The sequence below is a fragment of the Scyliorhinus torazame genome, chromosome 5, assembly GCF_047496885.1.
Source record: "Scyliorhinus torazame isolate Kashiwa2021f chromosome 5, sScyTor2.1, whole genome shotgun sequence".
Taxonomy (NCBI): Eukaryota; Metazoa; Chordata; class Chondrichthyes; order Carcharhiniformes; family Scyliorhinidae; genus Scyliorhinus; species Scyliorhinus torazame.
The window spans coordinates 112,217,362-112,242,041 of record NC_092711.1 but is presented as its reverse complement, the minus strand read 5'-3'; the positions used below and the strand labels follow the sequence as shown (position 1 = coordinate 112,242,041).

Genomic DNA, 24,680 nt, shown 5'->3' with positions numbered 1-24,680 from the left:
TGAACTATTTGTGATACATCCAGGGGACCAGAGTAGAGAGATAGAAGGCTTACCGCTGAGGAAAATGGAAAGAAACTTCCGATACCTGGGGATTCAGATCGCTAGGAGCTGGGGAACCTTGCACAGACTTAATCTGACACGGCTGGTAGAACAAATGGAGGAGGACTTTAAGAGGTGGGACATGCAGCCTTTATCGCTGGTGGGCAGGGTGCAAGCAATTAAGATGATGGTCCTCCCGAGGTTCTTATTTGTATTCCAGTGTCTCCCTATTTTAATCACCAGGACCTTTTTTAATAAAATAGACAGGAGCATTACGAGCTTTGTGTGGGCAGGGAAAGTTCCGAGAGTAAGGAGAGGGTTCCTTCAGCGCAGTAGGGACAGAGGAGGGCTGGCACTACCGAACTTGGGAGATTATTATTGGGCCGCCAATGTGGCAATGATACGTAGATGGATGATGGAGGGTGAGGGAGCGGCGTGGAAAAGGCTGGAGAGAAGGTCCTGTAAAGGGACGAGTGTAGAGGCGCTGGTGACGGCACCGCTACCGCTCTCACCTAAAAAGTACACCACGAACCCGGTGGTGGCGGCAACACTGAACATATGGGGACAGTGGAGGCGACAGAGAGGGGTGCGGGGAGCCCTGGTGGGATCCCCTATCAGGAACAACCATATGTTCGCACCAGGAAGAATGGATGGAGGATTTCAGCGCTGGTACCAGTTGGGAATTAGGAAGGTGGGAGATTTATTCATAGATGGGACTTTTGCGAGCTTGGGAGCATTGGAGGAAAAGTACAAGTTACCCCGGGGAAATTTCTTTAGATATATGCAGGTGAGGGCGTTTACTAGACAACAGGTGAGGGAATTTCCGTTGCTCCTGACACAGGGGATACAGGACAGGGTGCTTTCAGGGGTGTGGGTCGGAGAGGGCAAGGTGTCAGAGATTTACAGAGAGATGAGGGAAGAGGGGGAGGAGTCGGTGGGAGAACTAAAGGGAAAGTGGGAAGAAGAATTAGGGGAGGAGTTAGAAGAGGGTATGTGGGCTGATGCCCTAAGCAGGGTAAACTCCTCTTCCTCATGCGCCAGGCTTAGCCTGATTCAATTTAAGGTGCTACATAGAGCACACATAACGGGGGCAAGATTGAGCAGGTTTTTTGGAGTGGAGAACAGATGTGGGAGGTGTGACGGGAGCCCGGCAAACCACGCACATATGTTTTGGCCGTGTCCGGCACTGGAAGGATATTGGAAGGGAGTGACAGGAGTGATCTCGCAGGTGGTGAATGCCCGGGTCAAACCTAGCTGGGGGTTAGCTATATTTGGAGTTGCGGAAGAGCCGGGAGTGCAGGAGGCGAAAGAGGCCGATGTCGTGGCATTTGCGTCCCTCGTAGCCCGGCGCAGGATCCTACTCATGTGGAAGGAGGCAAAACCCCCCGGACTGGAGGCCTGGGTAAACGATATGGCGGGGTTTATTAAACTGGAGCAGATAAAGTTTGCCCTAATAGGATCGGCTCAAGGGTTCACCAGGCGGTGGCAGCCATTTCTCGACTACCTTGGGGAACGTTAGAGGGAAGGCGGATGACCAGCAGCAGCAACCCAGGGGGAGGGGGGGAGGAGGTTTAGTTGAGTATAGGTCAATAGAGAATTAGGTTTTGGTACTTGTGTACTATTATTATTATTATTATTGTTAAAAAGTTAAAAATTTCTGTTTTGTTATTGTTATCGTTTCGTTTGTTTTGTAAGCGGGAAAAATGTTGTTCAGGGAAAAAAATTTCAATAAAATATATTTAAAAAAGAAAGAAAGACCTCTTTCAAATAGGCGTATATAGTGTCAGTTGAATCTGGCCCCTTACCGCCCCTCCGACACAATATTGTTCTCAGTGAGGTGAGCAGTGAGCAGGTGCAGGGTGGTCAAAGGCGGCTGGATGCACAACTGTCGCTATTTCCGCTCCATCACTTGTGACTGCAGCTGACAATCGCCGCGCACATTTTCAGCTTTCAGTCTGCGGTGTCCCCGGTCATAGTTTCCGTTTGTTAGTCTCACTCCAACATCATTGTGATGCTATAGACTCTTGTGTTTGGTTGGATCAGCGGTGCAGTGGGACCTGAATCTGGATTTCTGCTCTGACAGATAATTGCCTGCCCTGAAGAGCGATTGATTCGGAACTATCGCGGGGAACCGATTCGCCGCTCACCTCGTTATGATCTCGAGACTCAGTATTTTCTTCACGGCAAAACCCCCATTCGCCATTCAATGTGTACCCAGATTTTATTGTTCATTAACTTATAATGATAATTCTGCGGATGACTCTCCGTAACTTTCGCCGACCCCGCCGAACAGGCCATGGCTTTGGCTGTCGGGCACGCTCAAGTCGGCGCCACCTCCGGGAGTGTGTAATTATAAGTTATAATATAACTTATATAACTTACTATATAACTTATAATGATAATTCTACGGATGACCGTTTTTGTTGGTCGACATGAGGCTGATTCTGAATTTTGAAATTATTATAATTTTCTGTTCGTAAATTATTATAATTTTCTGAACTTTTGTGAGTCGAGGAGTTATCAGAGTCCCATGAACTTTACAGCACTCACCATGGACAGCACCACTCGCTCATCCCCTCGCTTATCTGGGCGACTGCATAACAGAAAGCAAAACGAGTCAACACATATTTGATGTATTTTCGATCGGAAATCGATGTTCCACTGAAGTCTAAAAAAGCGTGCTCCTTTCTGGTAATTTAGTGGTGTTGCTTCGTGAGACTCTCATTGAATAGTAAATGTGCAGTCTATGTATTCATAAGTACAGCAGATCAGTCCATTCTGTCTTCAGTTACAGGAACTAGTGGCTCAGATGCAGTAGTCTTAGACCCACCTAACTTAATGGTCCCGGAAGATTTGATTATCCCCACATCTGAGAGCTTGCATTACTTCTGCTCGGAAGTGATATTCCAATCATAAATTTACTGTGCATGGCGACATGCAGATTAATCTCACGAATCCCAAATGTCCCCTTTATTGACCTGTATAAGGACAGAGACCACAATATAATCGGTGGATATATAGACTTGAGTGTTTTTCTGAATCGAGATCAAACCATCCCCCAGAGCAAGGGCAGGAACGCAAAATTAGTGGAATTGAAAATACGCTTTGAAGTTTTTGTACATGACTGTAGCTGCTTTGTGACACTGTGCTCATTGCACAGTAATAGACTGCCCCGTCCTCCACACTGAGCGCGTTTATATTGGTATAACCATTCTTTTTACACTTGTTGGCAGCCGCCAGATATCGCCTTGAAATCTCCTCTTCATCGCCAATATGTTAATGATGATCAATCTCGGCGGCTGTGCCGGTTTTTGCTGATACCAGAGCATGCGGTACATAGTTGGGTCTGTATATCTGCAATCTAAACGCACGGAATCCCTTTATGATGCCATATTGTCACCGGTGACTGAGTTGCTGGATCTGCGCATAGTCCGCTTGCGAAAGTAGATGAATGAAACATAAGAACATAAGAACTAGGAGCAGGAGTAGGCCATCTGGCCCCTCGAGCCTGCTCCGCCATTCAATGAGATCATAGCTGATCTTTTGTGGACTCAGCTCCACTTTCCGGCCCGAACACCATAACCCTTAATCCCTTTATTCTTCAAAAATCTATCTATCTTTATCTTAAATACATTTAATGAAGGAGCCTCTATTGCTTCACTGGGCAAGGAATTCCATAGATTCACAACCCTTTGGGTGAAGAAGTTCCTCCTAAACTCAGTCCTAAATCTACTTCCACTTATTTTGAGGCTATGCCTCCTCGTTCTGCTTTCACCCGCCAGTGGAAACAACCTTCCCGCATCTATCCTATCTATTCCCTTCATAATTTTAAGTTTCGATAAGATCCCCCCTCATCCTTCTAAATTCTAATCTATGAAGGGTTAATCAAAATTTCCGAGACTCTGAGAGTGAGTTGTCCATCTGAGAAAGACGCGGCTGGGGGACCGGCGAATCCAGCCCACAATCCAGAACTTACTATGCAAGAGCGCCGCCAGTATTAACAGAGGCATGCCTGACTGAATCTCTCTGTGTGAATGGGAATGGGATGAGGCAGAGATTGAGAAGCAGAGAGGGAACCCGGGCTCTGTTCAGCTCATTGTTCCACCCACACACTGCATCAGTGCTATTGTTACATCACTCAGGATACCATCTCCATTGGCTTTGTCAGTGCCATCACGTGACTTCATCAGGCCCATGCTTGACAATGGCACCCCCTACTGGCGGGTGCGTTGTAAAACATTTTAGGATGAGGTCAATTAGTCGATTCGGTGAGTATTTTATCTGCAGGCATGAGCGGTTTCCAGATAGCAAAATTTCAGTGAGGTGGCCGAGTGGTTAGAACTGCTGCCTCACAGCGCCAGGGACCAACGTTCACTTCCGGCCTTGGGTTGCTGAACAAATGCTTCAGCTCAAGAGAAGTTCTATTTCTTCTGGTCTTGCAAATTGAGACATCAGTTTTAAAGAAACAGACGTGTTCTTGTAAGAAGTGACAGGGCCCCTCAGCCGAACAATGAGAAGCTGCAGCAAGGCAGTTTAGTTGAACGTGGCACAGGTCCGTTGGCTTTCGCATTGGCAGCTGTTTCTGTAGTGTAGTGGTTATCACATTCGCCTTCTACGCGAAAGGTCACCAGTTCGAAACCGGGCAGAAACATCTCGTGCTTCAAGTTTAGCCTGTTGCTGAATATTACCTTAATCTCGTAACTGATCTTCATCATCGAGGAATACCAAAAGCCTGGCACCGCTGTGGGCCAGTAGCGCAATGGATAACGCGTCTGACTCCGAATCAGGAGATTCCAGGTTCGACTCCTGGCTGGCTCGGACTTAAAACTTTTGGTGTGCTCTTTAACTCAGTGGGTGGGACAGCTGGTTCTTGATGCAGAGCAAAGTGAGCAGGACATCTTCAATTCTCGTATCGGTTGTGGTTATTAACGAAAGCTCTGCCTTCTCAATTTTACTTCCACTTCAAGCAAAACATAACTTATCTTCAGGTCTGTAAAGTTCGATTCTTGATTGTTTTATAAATTGGGACATCGGTTTTAAAGAAACGGCTGTCTTCTTGTAATAAGTGACATGGCCTCTCAGCCGAACCATGAGAAGCTGCAGCAACACAGTGAGGTTGAACATTGCACGAGTCCATTGATTACTGCACCGCCAGCGGCTTCTGTAGTGTAGTGGTTAGCATATTCCCCTAACATGCGAAAGGTCCCCGGGTCGATACCGGGCAGAAACATCCAGTGCTTTTCATATTCTGTGAGGAATGTTTGCACAAAGTACTTTTGTTCCCCGATCTCGTATGTTCGAGGATTATAAGGTTTAGTCTTTCATGAGCCACTAAAATAAATTCCACATTAAGTCACAAGTACTGAATTTTCGACAGGCAATGAGAAGAAAAGGATCTTCCTATTTTGGATATTCGGAGCTAGTACACCACAACAGAATTTGGATTGAATTTGATTATTGTCACGTGTACCGAGATACAATGAAAAGTATTTTTCTGCGAGCAGCTCAACAGATCATTCAGTACATGAGAAGAAAAGGGAATAAAAGAAAATACATAATAGGCAACACAACATATACAATGTAACTACAAAAGCACTGGCATCGGATGAAGCAGGCAGGGTGTAGTGTTAATGAGGTCAGTCCATAAGGGTCATTTAAGAGTCTGGTGACAGTGAGGAAGAAGCTGTTTTTGAGTCTGTTCGTGCGTGTTCTCAGACTTCTGTATCTCCTGCCCGATGGAAGAAGTTGGAATAGTGAGTAAGCCGGGTGGGAGGGATCTATGATTATGCTGCCCCCTTTCCCCAGGCAGCGGGAGGTGTAGATGGAGTCAATGGATGGGAGGCAGGCTCGTGTGATGGACTCGGCAGTGTTCACGACTCTCTGAAGTTTCTTGCGGTCCTGGGCCGAGCAGTTGCCATACCAGGCTGTGATGCAGCCTGATAGGATGCTTTCTATGGTGGATCTGTAAAGGTTGGTAAGGGTTAATGTGGACATGCCGAATTTCCTTAGTTTCCTGAGGAAGTATAGGCGATGTTGTGCTTTCTTGGTGGTAGCGTCGACGTGGGTGGACCAGAACAGATCTTTGGAGATGTGCACCCCTAGGTATTTGAAACTGCTAACCATTTCCACCTCGGCCCCGTTGATGCTGTGTACAGTACTTTGCTTCCTGAAGTCCTGAATTTCATGCATTTACAAATGCAGATGAACATACGTATTCACCATCTCAAACCTGTCTAAATGAACGACAAATGCAAGTTACTGCGGATGCTTCATTCTGAAACAAAAACAGAAAATACTGGACAATCTCAGCATGTCTGACAGCGTCTGTGGAGCAAGATGGCAGCTGTCGTTCCGGGTCTGGGTGACTCTTTGTCAAAGCTGGAGAACTGGAAATAGGGTCAGATTCAGACTATTGTGGATGGGGTGGGATGCCGTATTGGGCCTCGATAGAGTGGTCAGCAATAGGTGGAAAATGACGAAAATGTCTCGGACAGAAAGAAAAAGGGAATGTAAATGAGGCTAATCAAGGCTAAGAAAATGCTGATAGTGGCGCATTAAGAGATCAGAATGTGTTAATGGTATAACAAAGTAAACAGTGAACCAAAGGACAATTAGGAACGGGGATCAGATTGCTGAAGTGGGATGGTATGGGCTGGGGGGAGGGGTGCCATGTTTAGGGTTAAACATATCAATGGAAGGAATGAAAATAAGTTGATGGGAATAAACAGATGTGAAGGGGGAAGAGAGATTGCACAGTCTGAAGTTGTTGAACTGAATAAAATGAAACAGACAGAGAGCTGCCTGAATCCACTGGAATTAGTCAATAGAGGTAAGTGAATGTCCACTCATAGACAAGCTTTTAGAAAATGTATCGATTGTCTCGGGAACGTATCGGTTCACTGCTGTGTGAGCTGAGCTTCTCAAAGGAAACCCAATGTGAATGAATCCCGCCGTCTGCGCCGCAAAGCAATGAAGAAAACATGTCGCTTGACCAACAGAAAATAATATCAAATGGGTCGTCCGGGATTTGAACCCGGGATCTGACGCACTTTTCGACACGGAAATACCCACAGCGAGAATCATACCCCTAGACCAAAAAGCATCTCGGAAGTAACGGAAGCACGCTGTTATTGCCATCGAAAGTCGATCTAACGTCTGCGGAAAATACTGGAACGACTCAGCGAGTCAGGCGGCATTTGTCGACAGGACAACAAAGCTCGTCTTTCACCATCACCTTTCATTAAAACCGGGACCGGTGAGAAATGTCGGACGTTTTAACCAAGTGAAATCCCGGAGGGAGCAAACAGAACAACAGGAAAGGGCTCTGACAGGGTGCAGGTCAGGAGAGATTAAATGAGAAAAGGCCTAGGGTTCCCTGGCCACAGAGTGAGGTTAGCGTCGAATGAGAGAATAATTACACCACAGTATGAGGCCATTCCAGCCGCTGAGTCTGTGCCAGCTCTCAACAACTACCGCCCGGACACAAAGAGCAAGTGGAAACAAGATTCAAACCCAAATCTGCGATGGAAGGACACACAGAATGGGGGCAGCATTTACAGTGTGAAACTGTTGAACACTCTCTGAGTGTGAAAGCTGTATTGAGCCCAGTGGAAAGATGCGCTGCTGTTCCTCGAGTGTTTGTTGAGCCTCTTTGGAACATTTCAGGAGGCCGAGGTCCGGAAGGTCAGCGTTAAGATGCAGCTCTCCAGTCAGTTCAAGTCTCCACATTGGCTCTGTGGATTAGATGGGTCACGTCCCTGAGAAGTTAACGCAGATCTGGAATATCAATTCTATCCAAACGCACTCCAGCTCAGACGCTGTCGCCCTCGAGCATCATCTGTGGGGAGAGAAACGACATTAACATCCCGAGTCCTGAGGAATCTTTTTCAGAGTGGGCCAATGTAAATCAACCCCGCCGTCAGCGTCGCAAACAATTCATAATGTCTGACCTGGAGTAAAGGGCTTGTCCTGGATTTAAACCCACGTCCGCTCGCATTGATTAAAAATATTTAAACGAGAACCATACCTCGAGACCAAAGAGCACAAATTTAAGACCGAGCTTAACCAAAATATAACTTATGTTAAGTTCGATATAATTTCTACATCTCATGGTTTTATATGTTGAAACATCACCCAACTAATTTGGCAGGTGAATGGGAACCGGATTTGTAGTCCAGCAACTAAGGTAGCCGATATTCAGGACGCCAAAGCATGTAATGAGGCAGTGGGGAAGGGAACACTGACAAAGGAGAGTATTTGCAGGCACGGAGATGTGTTGAAGTGTGTATACTTCAACGCAAGAAGCATCAGGAATAAGGTGGGTGAACTTAAGGCATGGATCGGTACTTGGGACTACGATGTGGTGGCCATCACGGAAACTTGGATAGAAGAGGGGCAGAAATGGTTGTTGGAGGTCCCTGGGTATAGATGTTTCAATAAGATTAGGGAGGGTGGTAAAAGAGGTGGGGGGGGTGGCATTATTAATTAGAGATAGTATAACAGCTGCAGAAAGGCAGTTCGAGGAGTATCACCCTATTGAGGTAGTATGGGTTGAAGTCAGAAATAGGAAAGGAGCAGTCACCTTGTTAGGAGTTTTCTATAGGCCCCCCAATAGTAGCAGAGATGTGGAGGAACAGATTGGGAAACAGATTTTGGAAAGGTGCAGAAGTCATAGGGTAGTAGTCATGGGCGACTTTAACTTCCCAAATATTAAGTGGAAACTCTTTAGATCAAATAGTTTGGATGGGGTGGTGTTTGTGCAGTGTGTCCAGGAAGCTTTTCTAACACAGTATGTAGATTGTCCAACCAGAGGAGGGGCAATATTAGATTTAGTACTGGGTAATGAACCAGGGCAAGTGATAGATTTGTTAGTGGGGGAGCATTTTGGAGATAGTGACCACAATTCTGTGACTTTCACTTTAGTAATGGAGAGGGATAGGTACGTGCAACAGGGCAAGGTTTACAATTGGGGGAAGGGTAAATACGATGTTGTCAGACAAGAATTGAAGTGCATAAGTTGGGAACATAGGCTGGCAGGGAAGGACACAAGTGAAATGTGGAACTTGTTCAAGGAACAGGTGCTACGTGTCCTTGATATGTATGTCCCTGTCAGGCAGGGAAGAGATGGTCGAGTGAGGGAACCATGGTTGACAAGAGAGGTTGAATGTCTTGTTAAGAGGAAAAAGGTGACTTATGTAAGGCTGAGGAAACAAGGTTCAGACAGGGCATTGGAGGGATACAAGATAGCCAGGAGGGAACTGAAGAAAGGGATTAGGAGAGCTAAGAGAGGGCATGAACAATCTTTGGCGGGTAGGATCAAGGAAAACCCCAAGGCCTTTTACACATATGTGAGAAATATGAGAATGACTAGAGCGAGGGTAGGTCCGATCAAGGACAGTAGCGGGAGATTGTGTATTGAGTCTGAAGAGATAGGAGAGGTCTTGAATGAGTACTTTTCTTCTGTATTTACAAATGAGAGGAGCGATATTGTTGGAGAGGACAGTGTGAAACAGATTGGTAAGCTCGAGGAAATACTTGTTAGGAAGGAAGATGTGTTGGGCATTTTGAAAAACTTGAGGATAGACAAGTCCCCCGGGCCTGACGGGATATATCCAAGGATTCTATGGGAAGCAAGAGATGAAATTGCAGAGCCGTTGGCAATTATCTTTTCGTCCTCACTGTCAACAGGGGTGGTACCAGGGGATTGGAGAGTGGCGAATGTCGTGCCCCTGTTCAAAAAAGGAACTAGGGATAACCCTGGGAATTACAGGCCAGTTAGTCTTACTTCGGTGGTAGGCAAAGTAATGGAAAGGGTACTGAAGGATAGGATTTCTGAGCATCTGGAAAGACACTGCTTGATTAGGGATAGTCAGCACGGATTTGTGAGGGGTAGGTCTTGCCTTACAAATCTTATTGAATTCTTTGAGGAGGTGACCAAGCATGTGGATGAAGGTAAAGCAGTGGATGTAGTGTACATGGATTTTAGTAAGGCATTTGATAAAGTTCCCCATGGTAGGCTTCTGCACAAAGTAAGGAGGCATGGGACAGTGGGAAATTTGGCCAGTTGGATAACGAACTGGCTAACCGATAGAAGTCAGAGAGTGGTGGTGGATGGCAAATATTCAGCCTGGATCCCAGTTACCAGTGGTGTACCGCAGGGATCAGTTCTGGGTCCTCTGCTGTTTGTGATTTTCATTAATGACTTGGATGAGGGAGTTGAAGGGTGGGTCAGTAAATTTGCAAACGATACGAAGATTGGTGGAGTTGTGGATAATAAGGAGGGCTGTTGTCGGCTGCAAAGAGACATAGATAGGATGCAGAGCTGGGCTGAGAAGTGGCAGATGGAGTTTAACCCTGAAAAGTGTGAGGTTGTCCATTTTGGAAGGACAAATATGAATGCGGAATACAGGGTTAACGGTAGAGTTCTTGGCATTGTAGAGGAGCAGAGAGACCTTGGGGTCTATGTTCATACATCTTTGAAAGTTGCCACTCAAGTGGATAGAGCTGTGAAGAAGGCCTATGGTGTGCTCGCGTTCATTAACAGAGGGATTGAATTTAAGAGCCGTGAGGTGATGATGCAGCTGTACAAAACTTTGGTGCGGCCACATTTGGAGTACTGTGTACAGTTCTGGTCGCCTCATTTTAGGAAGGATGTGGAAGCTCTGGAAAAGGTGCAAAGAAGATTTACCAGGATGTTGCCTGGAATGGAGAGTAGGTCTTACGAGGAAAGGTTGAGGGTGCTAGGCCTTTTCTCATTAGAGCGGAGAAGGATGAGGGGCGACTTGATAGAGGTTTATAAGATGATCAGGGGAATAGATAGAGTAGACAGCCAGAGACTTTTTCCCCAGGTGGAACACACCATTACAAGGGGACATAAATTTAAGGTGAAAGGTGGAAGATATAGGAGGGCTATCAGAGGTAGGTTCTTTACCCAGAGAGTAGTGGGGGCATGGAATGCACTGCCTGTGGAAGTAGTTGAGTCGGAAACATTAGGGACCTTCAAGCAGCTGTTGGATAGGTACATGGATTACGGGAAAATGATATAGTGTAGATTTATTTGTTCTTAAGGGCAGCACGGTAGAATTGTGGATAGCACAATTGCTTCACAGATCCATGGTCCCAGGTTCGATTCCGGCTTGGGTCATTGTCTGTGCGGAGTCTGCACGTCCTCCCCGCGTCTGCGTGGGTTTCCTCCGGGTGCTCCGGTTTCCTCCCACAGTCCAAAGATGTGCGGGTTAGGTGAATTGGCCAATGATAAATTGCCCTTGATGTCCAAATTGCCCTTGGTGTTGGGTGGAGGTGTTGAGTTTGGGTAGGGTGCTCTTTCCAAGAGCTGGTGCAGACTCGGGGGGCCGAATGGCCTCCTTCTGCACTGTAAATTCAATGATAATCTATGATTAATCTAGGACAAAGGTTCGGCACAACATCGTGGGCCGAAGGGCCTGTTCTGTGCTATATTTTCTATGTTCTATCAGTTTTTTTTGAAGAAACAGCTGTCCTCTTGTAATAAGTGGCCTGGCCTCTCAGCCTCACCATGCGAATCTGCAGCAACACAGTGACGTTGGACAGTGTACACGTCCGTTGGTTGCCAGCTGTTTCTGTGGTGTAGTGGTTATCACGTTTGCTTAACACGCGAAAGATCCCCGGTTCGGAACCGGGCAGAAACATCTCATACTTCTAGTTTACTCTGTTGCAGACTATTACCGCAATCTCGTAACTGGTCTTTATCAAAGAGGAACAGCCAAATGCATGCACCCGCATGGGCCAGTGGCGCAATGGATAACGTCTGACTTCGAATTAGGAGATTCCACGTTCGACTCCTCGCTGGATAGGATTTCAGAATTTTGGCGTGCGCTTTAACTCAGTGGGTGGGACAGCTGGTTCTTGATGCAGAGCAAAGTGGGCAGGGCATCTTCAATTCTCGTATCGGTTGTGGTTATTTTCGAAAGCCCTGCCTTCTCAATTTAACTTCCACTTCACGCAAAACATAACTTATCTTCAGGTCAGTAAAGTTCGATTCCTGATTGTTTTATAAGTTGAGACATCGGCTTTAAAGAAACGGCTGTCTTCTTGTAATAAGTGGCATGGCCTCTCAGCCGAACCATGAGAAGAGGCGGCAGCACAGTGAGGTTGAACATTGCACGAGTCCATTGATTACTGCACCGCCAGCGGTTCCTGTAGTGTAGTGGTTATCACATTCCCGTAACATGCGAAAGGTCCCCGGGTCCATACCGGGTAGAAACATCAAGCGCTTCTCATGTTGTGTGAGGAATGTTTGCACAAAGTACTTTGTTCCCCGATCTCGTATGTTCGAGGATTATGAGGTTTAGTCACTAAAATAAATTCCACATTAAGTCACAAGTACTGAATTTTCGACAGGCAATGTGAAGAAAAGGATCTTCCTATTTTGGATATTCGGAGATAGTACACCCACAACAGAATTTCGTGCATTTACAAATGTAGATGAACATACTTATTCACCATCTCAAACATGTCTAAATGAACGACAAATGCAACTTACTGCGGGTGCTTCATTCTGAAACAAAAACAGAAAATACTGGACAATCTCAGCAGGTCTGACAGCCTCTGTGGAGCGAGATGGCAGCTGTCGTTCCGGGTCTGGGTGACTCTTTGTCAAAGCTGGAGAACTGGAAATAGGGTCAGATTCAGACTATTGTGGCTGGGGCGGGGTTGGGGTGCCCTATTGGGCCTCGATAGAGTGTCAGCAATAGGTGGAAAATGACGAAAATGTCTCGGACAGAAAGAAAAAGGGAATGTAAATGTTGCTTATCAAGGCTAACAAAGGTGCTGATAGTGGCGCCTCAAGAGATCAGAATGTGTTAATAGCAGAACAAAGTAAGCAGTGTGTCAGAGATCAATTCGCGACAGGGATCAGATTGCTCATATAGGATGGTATGGGCTGGGGGAGGGGGCCAATGCTGAGGGTAAAACGTATCAATGGAAGGAATGAAAATAAGTTGGTGGAAACAGATGTGAAGGGGGAAGAGAGATTACACAGTCTGATGTTGCTGAACTGAATAAAATGAAACAGACAGAAAGCTGCCTGAATCCACTGGAATTAGTCAATAGAGGTAAATGAATGTCTAATCACAGACAAGCTTTTAGAAAATGTCTCGATTGTCTCGGGAACGTGTTGGTTCCCTGCTGTGTGAGCTGAGCTTCTCAAAGGAAACCCAATGTTAATGGCTCCCGCCGAATGCGCCGCAAAGAAATGAAGAAAACATATCGCTTGACCAACAGAAAACCTTATCAAAGGGCTCGTCCGGGATTTAAACCTGGGAACTCGCGCAACTTTCGAAACCGAGACACCCAAAGCGAGAATCATACCCCTCGATCAACGAGCCCTGGGAAAGTAACTTAAGCATGCTGTTATTGCCATCGAAAGTCGATCTAACATCTGCGGAAAATACTGGAACAACTCAGCGAGTCCGGTGGGATTTGTCGACAGGACAACAAAGCTCGTCTTTCACCATCACCTTTCATTAAAACCGGGACCGGTTAGAAATGTCGGACGTTTTAACCAAGTGAAATCCCGGAGGGAGCAAACAGAACAACAGGAAAGGGCTCTGACAGGGTGCAAGTCAGGAGAGATTAAATGAGAAAAGGCCTAGGGTTCCCTGGCCACAGGTGAGGTTAGCGTCGAATGAGAGAATAATTACACCACAGTATGAGGCCATTCCAGCCGCTGTGTCTGTGCCAGCTCTCAACAACTGTCGCCCGGATACAAAGAACAAGTGGAAACAAGATTCAAACCCAAATCTGCGATGGAAGAACACACAGAATGGGGGAAGCATTTACAGTGTGAGACTGTTGACCACTCTCTGAGTGTGAAAGCTGTATTGAGCCCAGTGGAAAGATGCGCTGCTGTTCCTCGAGTGTTTGTTGAGCTTCTTTGGAACATTTCAGGAGGCCGAGGTCCGGGAGGTCAGCGTTAAGATGCAGCTCTCCACGTCAGGTCAATTCTCCACTTTGGCTCTGTGGATTAGATGGGTCACGTCCCTGTGAAGTTAACGCAGATCTGGAGCATCAATTTTATCCAAACGCACTCCAGCTCAGACACTGTCTCCCTCGAGCATCATCTGTGGGGAGAGAAACGACGTAAACATCCCGAGTCCTGAGAAACCTTTTTCAGAGTGGGCCAATGTAAATCAACCCCGCCGTCAGCATCGCAAACAATTCATAATGTCTGACCTGGAGTAAAGGGCCAGTCCTGGATTTAAACCCACGACCGCTCGCATTGATTAAAAATCCGTAAACGAGGACCATACCTCGAGACCACAGGGCACAAATTTAAGACCGAGCTAAGCAAAATAGAACTTATGTTCAGTTCGATATAATTTCTACATCTCACGGTTTTATATGTTGAAACATCTGTTTTTTTTAAAATAAACAGCTGTCGTCTTGTAACAAGTGGCCTGGCCTCTCAGCCTCGCAATGCGAATCTGCAGCAACACAGTGAGGTTGAACATTGTACACGTCCGTGATTTGCCAACTGTTTCTGTGGTGTAGTGGTTATCACATTCGCCTTACACGCGAAAGGTCCCCGGTTCGAAACCGGGCAGAAACATCTCGTACTTCCGGTTTAGTCTGCAGACTATCTCGTAACTGGTCTTCATCAACGAGGAACAGCCAAATGCATGCCCTCGAATGGGCCAGGGGCGCAATGGATAACGCGCCTGACTCCGAATCAGGAGATTCTAGGTTCGACTCCTGGCTGGCTCGGACTTGTGAATTTTGGCGTGCGCTTTAACTCAGTGGGTGGGACAGCTGATTCTTGATGCAGAGCAAAGTGAGCAGAACATCTTCCATTCTCGTATCGGTTGTGGTTATTTACGAAAGCCCTGCCTTCTCTATTTAACTTCCACTTCAAGCAAAACATAACTTATCTTCAGGTCTGTAAAGTTCCATTCCTGATTGTTTTATAAGTTGAGACATCGGCTTTAAAGAAACGGCTGTCTTCTTGTAATAAGTGGCATGGCCTCTCAGCCGAACCATGAGAAGAGGCGGCAGCACAGTGAGGTTGAACATTGCACGAGTCAATTGATTACTGCACCGCCAGCGGTTTCGGTAGTGTAGTGGTTAGCACATTCCCCTAACATGCGAAAGGTCCCCGGGTCTATACCGGGTAGAAACATCAAGTGCTTCTCATGTTGTGTGAGGAATGTTTGCACAAAGTACTTTTGTTCCCCGATCTCGTATGTTCGAGGATTATGAGGTTTAGTCTCTCATGAGCCACTAAAATAAATTCCACATTAAGTCACAAGTACTGAATTTTCGACAGGCAATGAGAAGAAAAGGATCTTCCTATTTTGGATATTCGGAGCTAGTACACCCACAACAGAATTTCATGCATTTACAAATGCAGATGAACATACTTATTCACCATCTCAAACATGTCTAAATGAACGACAAATGCAATTTCCTGCGGATGCTTCATTCTGAAACAAAAACAGAAAATACTGGACAATCTCAGCAGGTCTGACAGCCTCTGTGGAGAGAGATGGCATGTGTCGTTCCGGGTCTGGGTGACTCTTTGTCAAAGCTGGAGAACTGGAAATGGGGTCAGATTCGGACTATTGTGGATGGGCGAGGGGTGGGGTGCCCTATTGGGCCTCGATAGAGTGGTCAGCAATAGGTGGAAAATGACGAAAATGTCTCGGACAGAAAGAAAAAGGCAATGTAAATGAGGCTAATCAAGGCTAAGAAAGGTGCTGATGGCGCATTAAGAGGTCAGAATGTGTTAATGGCAGAACAAAGTAAGCACTGTGTCAGAGAACAATTGGCAACAGGGATCAGATTGCTCAAGCAGGATTTTATGGGCGGGGGGAGGGGAGCAATGGAAGGAATGAAAATAAGTTGATGGAAACAGATGGTGGAGGGGGAAGAGAGATTACACAGTCTGATGTTGAACTGAATAAAATAAAACTGACAGAGAGCTGCCTGAATCCACTGGAATTAGTCAATAGAGATAAGTGAATGTCCACACATAGACAAGCTTTTCGAAAATGTCACGATTTTCTCGGGAACTTATTGATTCCCTGAAGCGTGAGCTCAGCTTCTCAAAGCGAACCCCATGTGAATGAATCCCGCCGTCTGCGCCGCAAAGAAATGAAGAAAACATGTCGCGTGACCAACAGAAAACAGCATCAAAGGGCTCATCCGAGATTTGAAGGCGGGATTACTCGCAAATTTCGACACCGAGACACCCGAAGTGAGAATCACACTCCTAGACCAACGAGACCCTCAAAAATAACCCAAGCAGACTGTCATTGGCATCGAAATTCGATCTAACATCTGCGGAGAAAGCGGAAAATACTTGAACAACTCAGGGAGCCAGGCGGCATTTGTCGACAGGACAACAAAGCTCGTCTTTCACCATCACCTTTCATTAAAACCGGACAGGTTAGAAATGTAGGACGTTGTAACCAAGTGAAATCCCGGAGGGAGCAAACAGAACAACAGGAAAGGGCTCTGACAGGGTGCAAGTCAGGAGAGATTAAATGAGAAAAGGCCTAGGGTTCCCTGGCCACAGGGTGAGGTTAGCATCGAATCAGAGAATGATTACACCACAGAATGAGGCCATTCGGGCTGCCGTGTCTGTGCCAGCTCTCTGTTGGAGCAATGGAAGAAACAAAGAATGAAAAGATGTGTTTGGAGGAGCTGTCGGGGCAGATTGATCAACAGCTGCGTGAATGCAGCAAGTGTGAGAATGTGAGGATCTGTAGGGACAGCACAAATTCACATCAGCGGCGCTTCAGGGTTTTTGTAACTGGTGGAGTCGACATAGCCCCTGGGATGTTGTTGCACTCACCTTGGGACCTGCCCCTCCGTCTCTCAGCAGGTGAAGTCTGCCCCTAACCTGGATGGCGCCTTATCATTGGGCAGAAATGGTCAACATCGATCAACATCGACCAAAAAATTTATATTTTTGTTGAAGGCTAAACTATACACCAAAACGTCACATGGTCCTGCACGATAATAATAATCGTGTTGCTTGGTGATGCTCTATTGAAATGGTTATTGTGCATTTCAGACTTTCTCACATTTGTAGATTCATTACAGGATGGGATGGCCGAGACTCAGTGGCCTTTGGTTCACCTGAGTTAAGTTTTGGAAATATTATCCATAATTGTCGGTATTATTAGCTCCACATCAGATAGTTTTCACTACCTCTGCTAGTACGTGGGTCTTCCAAGTTTAAATTTACTGTAGAAATCGCCGCATGGAGATGAGCCTTATGATTTACCAAACTGTCTCTGTGTTGACTTGTACAAGAACAGAGACAGCAATATAACTGCAATAGATAGACCTGACTGCTTTCGTGAAATTATTCCCGCAAGCAATGACACTAAATAAAGTTTGGCTGTCCAGTAAATACTCGCTGAGGTTTTTCTACGGGGCGTTATGTTATATCCAAGGCTGTGCCTCATTGCACAGTAATAGACCGCCCCGTCCTCCATACTGAGGGCCCTTATATTGAGGTAACCGTTCTGTTCAGACTTGTCAGCAGTGCCAGATATCGTCTGAAACTGCATCTTTCTTCAGAGTTATTACATTGCGAATAATCCAGATTGATGGCTGTGCCGCTTGCTGCTGATACCATTGGGCGTAGCGAGTGTCCGAGTCTGAATATTGACAATGCAACTGCACCGAATCCCCTTCTGCCCCGGGTTTTGTCATCGGTGACTGAGTTACTGGATCTGCGCATTGTAAGCCTGCGATAGTGGCGGAATTAAATATCAAGAGTTTAAACATAAGTTACCTAAATTTGTTTGCAAATGTGTGAGTTTGTGGAAGCTCTACTCTACCCATCAGATAGACATTTCTGATCATTAATTATTACAATCTATTATCAGCTAATCAGGCATGGTGAACATTATCCAGTACTTACCGCCCAACAGCGCCGCCAGTATTAGCCGAAACATGTCTGGCTGAATCTCTGTGAGAGAATGGGAATGGGATGAGGCAGAGATTGAGAGGAGAGAGGGAACCCAGGTTCTGTTCAGTTCATTGTTCCACCCACACACTGCAGGGGACCAGGCCCATTGCGACATCACCCAGGCTACCAAACCCATTATGACATCACCTCGTCTCCCAAACCTATCGGCTTTGACAGTTCCGTCGCATGACGTCATCACGCCCCTGCTTGAACATGGCGCCCTCTGCTGCCGGATTTATCTCATTGCTGTTAGAATGTGGCCATTGAATGAATTCCGCGTGCACGGAAACACACAAGGTACGAATGTTTCCCAGAAACGCAAATTGGAGCTTTTTACACTCAGCTTATAGTGCTGTTGATGTTTATGTCAGATGATTCTAAATGTGACGCGAAACCTGTTGAATTCTTTGCTGACCGGCTCTGTCCAAAACCTGTGCAGGACAAAGTAGGAACAAAGGTTGGTATCATGACCGGCACAGGCTTGGAGGGCCGAAGGGTCCGTTTTTGTGCTGTATTGTTCTTTGTTCTTTATTGTTAAGGCGTCGGAGAAAGTGCGGGTTGTATAACAGAATAGGAGGCATGAGGCACATCTTTGCACAAGGCTAGAGATGCTTGCCTTCATTGTTTTTAACAAAGAAAGTAGAAGCGACACTCAAACGATGTTCTAAAATTATGTATTTTGGGTTGTATAGAACACAACTAATTGTTTCCAAAAGCAGCAGATATTTTATTTATTACGTTACGATATGGTACCGTCCGTAATTCCACGCATGAAATGACGAAGGAAGAAGATTCAACGGCAACTTTCAAAAGAGAATTGTGAAGGGAAAGCAGCATGGGTAATGTGGGGTGTGAAAGTCGATTGGGACAGCGTTTTCAAATAGACACAGGAAAACTGAACCCTCATTCCGTTCCCTAAATCTCTATGGTTCAGGGCCGTTCATATCACTCCCACACTTTGTTCTCAGTCACTTGAGCAGCGAGCAGGTGCAGGGTGGTCACAGACTTCCGGGGTGGTCGCTATTTCCGCCCCAGCACTTGTGACGGCAGCTGGTAACCGCCGCACAGTTTGCTCAGTTTAGAGACTGCGGTGTCCACCGCACAGCTTCCGTTTGCTGCCCTCGATCTGAACCGATTGTGCTGGTGGAGACATCGCTGCGTCTGGCCTCTTCCTATCATTGGTTCTGTAAACAATGCAATGGTGCAGGAATCTGTATGTCTGCTCCAGCAGATCTTTTCCTGCATTAAATAACCACCAAACAACAGAGCTGATGATCTAAAGTACAACCATAAATGTTGTGTCTGTTTATATCATATACACACATAAAGTAGATAGAACGAGGAAGGAACTAAGAAGTAAATATAATTTGAATGAGTCAAAGAGGAGAAAGCATTCAGGGTTCGATGCAGAAATTTGACACGTTGCTGATGACGTGAAAGAGGTAAAGGATCCCGGTTTTATCAACAGCGTTGCAGATATTCGAACAGATACACATAAATATGTACAGATCACTGATGGAAATGCTGTTCAAACACGTGGATCGGTTCTGTGACTCTTCTTTCGTTTGGTATTAACTTCACAGACAGTGTGGGAGGGATTGGGAAAGGTGAAGCGACAATAATCCTGAGCAGAGACTTCAGCAACTGGAGCAAGTGCACGAGAAACAGGGCCGGGAACAGAATCTATCAATCAGCTTAAGGAAGAAATATCTGACCAGTAAATAGAAATTTTAAAATGATGAAATGCATGGAAACAATCATGATTAATCAGTGGATAACTCTTTATGCGAGACAGTACATATGTACTGAGCGAATGTCCTCTTTTTGGACTGTCAAACTCTATGATTCGAAGATAACGAACGGTTCTGTTCTGTTATAAAGACAACAGAGCACTGACTATATGAATCATGTTAACCTGCTGTTACACACAGGAAGCAGAGAGGGTTGGAATCAGTGACGATTCGCGTGGTCCATGAATTGAGAAACAACAAATCGCACAGTGGCACCGTGAGTAACGGCAGATAACGACATCCCATAATAGTCCAATCGGTGACAATATGGCCCATCAGTCTCACATTCAGGGGGAGAATGTAAAGCTCTCTCCTCTCCTCACCCGCACAGCATTCAGTCCCGGACTCGGCAGCAAGTCCCAGTCTGGAAATCAGACCCGGATTCATCCGCCTTTTGTCCACCATCATCATCATGACCAGAAACCCCAGGAAAGAGCTGTTTCCAGCTGGAACTCTGATGCTGCTGATGTTGGGTGAGTTCATTTTCTTATCTGATGCATTGTTTTAACAATCTCTTCATGCCGTGTGGTTTATGCGTGATTCTTTTTTTTATCGTAGCCGTTCAGTGTGAGGATCAGTGCTCCCACCCTGAGCAGGAGGTGTCTCGGGCAGGGGATCGGGCTGAAATGAACTACACCCTGTCCTTTAACAGAACAAAGAAGTCCAATACCATATCTATGGATGGCAGCGCGATCCAGGACTCCGGAATGTATCTCTGTGTGAAGCAGACACAGTGAGACACAGAGCGGATCCGGTAATGCAATGAAAAATCTATCAGATGCGGTGATAAAATAATCAAAGTAATAAAACCCGTAATAAGCTGTCACAATAAAAATCCCGCCATATTCGAGGATAAATTTAGAATCGATGTTTCACAGACAACACTCCACTGGATGGCGCGCTAGTACTTTATCTGTGTTCAAAACTTACAGAGGCGTCAGTTCACCGCCGTTACAACTGACAGCTGAGGAGCACAGGAAATATCTATGATTCGTGCCATTTCATGTATTTAGGGCAAGAACGTATGTATGACTTACAGAAGCTCTCGCACAGAGCACGTTTCTGGGCCTGAGGCTCTGAAATCCAGTCCCACTTCAGGACTTTCTGGTTCGTAGCCTGGTTAAACCGACTGATGATCAGCTTGTAAACTCTTCCATTATGCTCACTGACAGGTCGTAAGAGCTGGAGAGTTTTCTCGTCAACCAAACTGCAGGAGGCAATTGAAACCACTGCACTCAAACATAATCATGGGTCAGTCTAATGGAAGCCCGTGGTCAACCAGCGATGGTGGTACCTGGAGGGTGTGAAGGGTGGCAGTGGAGACTGAGACAGTGAACATAATAAATAGTTGTATTCCAATATCACTGGGTGGTCTGACTAAGATTTAGCAGGTTTCTAATCAATGTGATTCCTCAATATATCAGAGAGAAAGAGAAAGAGAAAGGGATGTCCACCAAGTCGTTACAGAATGTTCTGGTTACTATTTGCGAAATGGTAACCAGGGAAATGCCTAGACTCTCAAATCCCTTTGCTCAAGAATTAAACATTCCCAAAGCCCTCTGTGTTAATAATAACTCCGACATCACGACACCGACTGCAGTGGAAATGAACTTCCTGAGGTTTGAAAATGCTTTCGGCCATCCGGAGTGGGTAACAGGGGCGACATCAGTAAAAGTCTTACTTTCGCTTGCCAAGTCATATTTTACTCCAGGGGTTAAATTAATTCTCCTCCTTTTCCCATGGGGATCATTAATTTGTTATTAATTTCCTATTCTTTATTCCAATCTCCTTTTCCCGGATTGGATAAATAAGTGGTCACCACCTCCTGGGATTTTCCAGGATTCTGTCTCCAGCCTGTTCAGAGGTTCTTTCCCCTCAACAGGACACGGGCAGTCCGTCAGGAACAACAATCCTGGAATTTTCCGAGGAGACGGTGCATTCCTCAGGGAATGCTGCACTCTCAGAGTTCCTGGCCTCTGGATGAAATGTTAAATTGAGGACACTGCCTTCCTCCGGAATGTATCTCTGTGCGAAGCAGACACAGTGAAACACATACCAATGGAGGTATTTACACCGCATGGCCACCATTTCCAAAAAAAGAGCAGGAGCGACGCCCTGTCCAATATCCATCCACCAATCACAATTACAGTAACAGCGAGACGGTTAAATATTACTGTATGGGATGATATGCTGAGTTCCATTGGCTGCTGGGTTTTCTACATTTTATTATAACAGTGACGGTGAAACACTTTGGAACCTGAAGCTCTATAAATATTCTAATTTCATTCTCCAAACTGCCCCCTTCCATTGCTTTATTTTGGCAATAAATTTATTAGTGCTAAAAGTGTATGTTAGAATTGAAAAGTTGAGATATCACCTGGATTTCAGGCTCCATTTCAGACTCGCCGCTGATCACAGTGTGTGCCTAACGCTCTGTTATGCTGAGTAGTGACAGTTTTTGTACACGTTCAGCCCAGCTCTGTGTCTCTGTGGGTCTCAGCGCGCAGTAATACACCGCGGAGTCTGTCAGCTCTGTATTAGTCACGCTCAGCCGGACGGTGCGGATTGTATCATTGAGCTCCGCTGAAATACGGTCCCCTGGAGATCTCTCGGTGTTCCCGGTGAATTTACTAATCTGAAGCAGGTACTCCATGGATCCGCTGGGATACTGACGGTACCAGAATAGGTAAGGATTGCTCGTGCTTGTAGCTGTATAATTACAGAACAACTGAACATCATCTCCTTCATTAACTGTGACTGAAGCCGGTATCTGTGAAACGGAATCTCCTCGACAATGTCCTGTAAGAACCAAGAGTGATTATAAATTAAACAATGCGAATTCACTGAGTCTATACCGCAGATTCGTCCCATCATCCTGAATAATAACCTCAGAGAATGATCAGACAAGACAATAGAAATATATTTTCCACAGCTTAGTGGTTGCAACGGGAAAATGTTTGGACGGATTAAATAAATCTTCTAACACAAAGATTCCGTTCTTTCTAACGAGATCCGGTCCTCACCTTCAGTCACTGTAACTGGAAGCGCAAAGTCCTAACGGTCTGTGTGTTTGACAGTCTGCTGTTTGTCAATGTCATTCACTGGCAGCAGTGGAGCTTCAATCTCAGCCCAACTCTTCCGCTCTCATCCCCTCGGGAAATGTGCCGACTTCCAGCAGTGTTCCGTGCTGGGACCAGAGAAATTCGGATGCCCTTTCGAAGTTGGGGTCAATCTATTTGTCCGACCACCCACACCACCCCCTTGTATTGAGCGAACTGCCTGACGGAATGTCATGTGTAGAAAAGCTGTGACATAAAGAGTTGAGCAACTTGTGAACTTACCGGTTAAAAGCGAGACCGCTGTGAGGAATAAATACAAAGTAACAGGCGACATGTTTGCAGAGAGATCGTGGCAGCTTTCAGCAGAACTGGTTGAGGCTGAAATTGTTTTCGTCAAGAGTTGAGAAGAGGATGAGTCACATCCGAGTGCCTGCTGATTGGTACATTGCTCACAACGTCATCGAGTCACATCCAATTGCCTGTAAGCTCCTTTTCTCTTCAATTCAACAAATCTTCTCACAGCTCATTGGACTCCAATTCATCCTGATGGCGCAGATCGAAAGCCACAAAGTGAATTTGTTCATCTCCATGCTAAATAGGTTGACAGGAATAGGCTTATTTATAATGTGAGGTGGGCAGTTGTTTCGTCCAGAGCTGGAACAAATGAAATTCTAATGAATTTGGTGGGCATTGTTGTAAACAATGGGTGTTTGGATGAGAACTCTGTATTTTGCATGAACATTAGGCCTTGCGAATATGATGATATACTGAGCCGTTGTTGCTGTCTTTGTTTGGCTCTTAATTTGGCTTTGTTTAATTATGTTTGCTCAACAGTCGCCAGGTATCTTTCGACACCGCCACAAGGTTCAGAACCGAATACTGACCAATGACACGATATACCAGTTAGTATGTTCAAAAGCAATGCTCATTTATTTACACACAGTCAAATCAACTCATGCATAAACTCTACAAACTAGGCTACCACTATTACTAAAGCCTATACTTAGCTTCGGGTGCCCAGTCAGTGAGAGGAACAATGGCCGTTGCTCGGTTCTGAGGCTGATGGGTTGAGTTGTTTACAGTGTAGCCACTAGGAGCGTCTATCTCGTAGCGTGCATTGACATGGGACTTACTTGGTCTGGTGCAGCTGCTAGGCTCGTCTCTCTCTTCGCTGAGAGCCAAAGCCAAAGAAGGAAGATTCTCCCTTGGGGAATATCTTTTATACTGAAAAGGGCTCCGTGCGCTTTTGGGCGGGCCTTGAACTTTTATTTTTAAAATAATTTTTATTAAAGGTTTTCATAAAATATCAACAACAAAATGAGAAAGAAAAAAGAACCCAACAGGGTTAAGTACAAAATACAATCTGAAAAAGCAACCCCCCAAACCCCTCCACCCCGTGCCTAAATAATAAATTAACATTAACACCCCGACTTAAGACAACAGGTGTATACACCCCCTCAGACCCTCCAGTGTAAATAACATAAACAAAAATAAAGTAAACCCCCCCCCCACCCCCCCACACCCCCGCCACCACCATCGGGCTCGTGGTATACCTCCTTGGAGGGAACGGCAGCGGCGCCGTTGCCAGTGCCCCCAGACTCGTACCCACACGGGACGCCATCTCCAGCCTCTTCCATGCAGCCCCCTCCATCACCCACTTGCGCACCATTGTCGCATTGGCGGCCCAGTAGTACCCACAGAGGTTGGGCAGCGCCAGCCCCCCCCTATCTCTACTCTGCTCCAGGAACACCCTTCTCACCCTCAGAGTCCCTCGCGCCCACAGAAACCCCATTATACTCCTGTTAACGCGCCTGACAAAAGCCTTCGGGATAA

General features: G+C 45.9%; 5 non-coding genes across 5 annotated transcripts; all 5 read left to right on the top strand.

Moving 5' to 3' along the window:
* Nucleotides 1–4,617: 4,617 nt before the first annotated feature.
* Nucleotides 4,618–4,690, top strand: trnar-ucu (transfer RNA arginine (anticodon UCU)). Its single transcript has one exon. It is a non-coding gene; the product is annotated as a tRNA-Arg (tRNA).
* Nucleotides 4,691–4,784: 94 nt separating this feature from the next.
* On the top strand, nt 4,785–4,857 carry trnar-ccg (transfer RNA arginine (anticodon CCG)). The gene has a single exon. It is a non-coding gene; the product is annotated as a tRNA-Arg (tRNA).
* A 6,775-nt stretch (nt 4,858–11,632) lies between these two features.
* trnav-aac (transfer RNA valine (anticodon AAC)) lies at nt 11,633–11,705 on the top strand. The gene has a single exon. It is a non-coding gene; the product is annotated as a tRNA-Val (tRNA).
* Nucleotides 11,706–14,553: 2,848 nt separating this feature from the next.
* trnav-uac (transfer RNA valine (anticodon UAC)) lies at nt 14,554–14,626 on the top strand. The gene has a single exon. It is a non-coding gene; the product is annotated as a tRNA-Val (tRNA).
* Nucleotides 14,627–14,708: 82 nt separating this feature from the next.
* On the top strand, nt 14,709–14,781 carry trnar-ccg (transfer RNA arginine (anticodon CCG)). The gene has a single exon. It is a non-coding gene; the product is annotated as a tRNA-Arg (tRNA).
* The last annotated feature ends 9,899 nt before the right edge of the window (nt 14,782–24,680 follow it).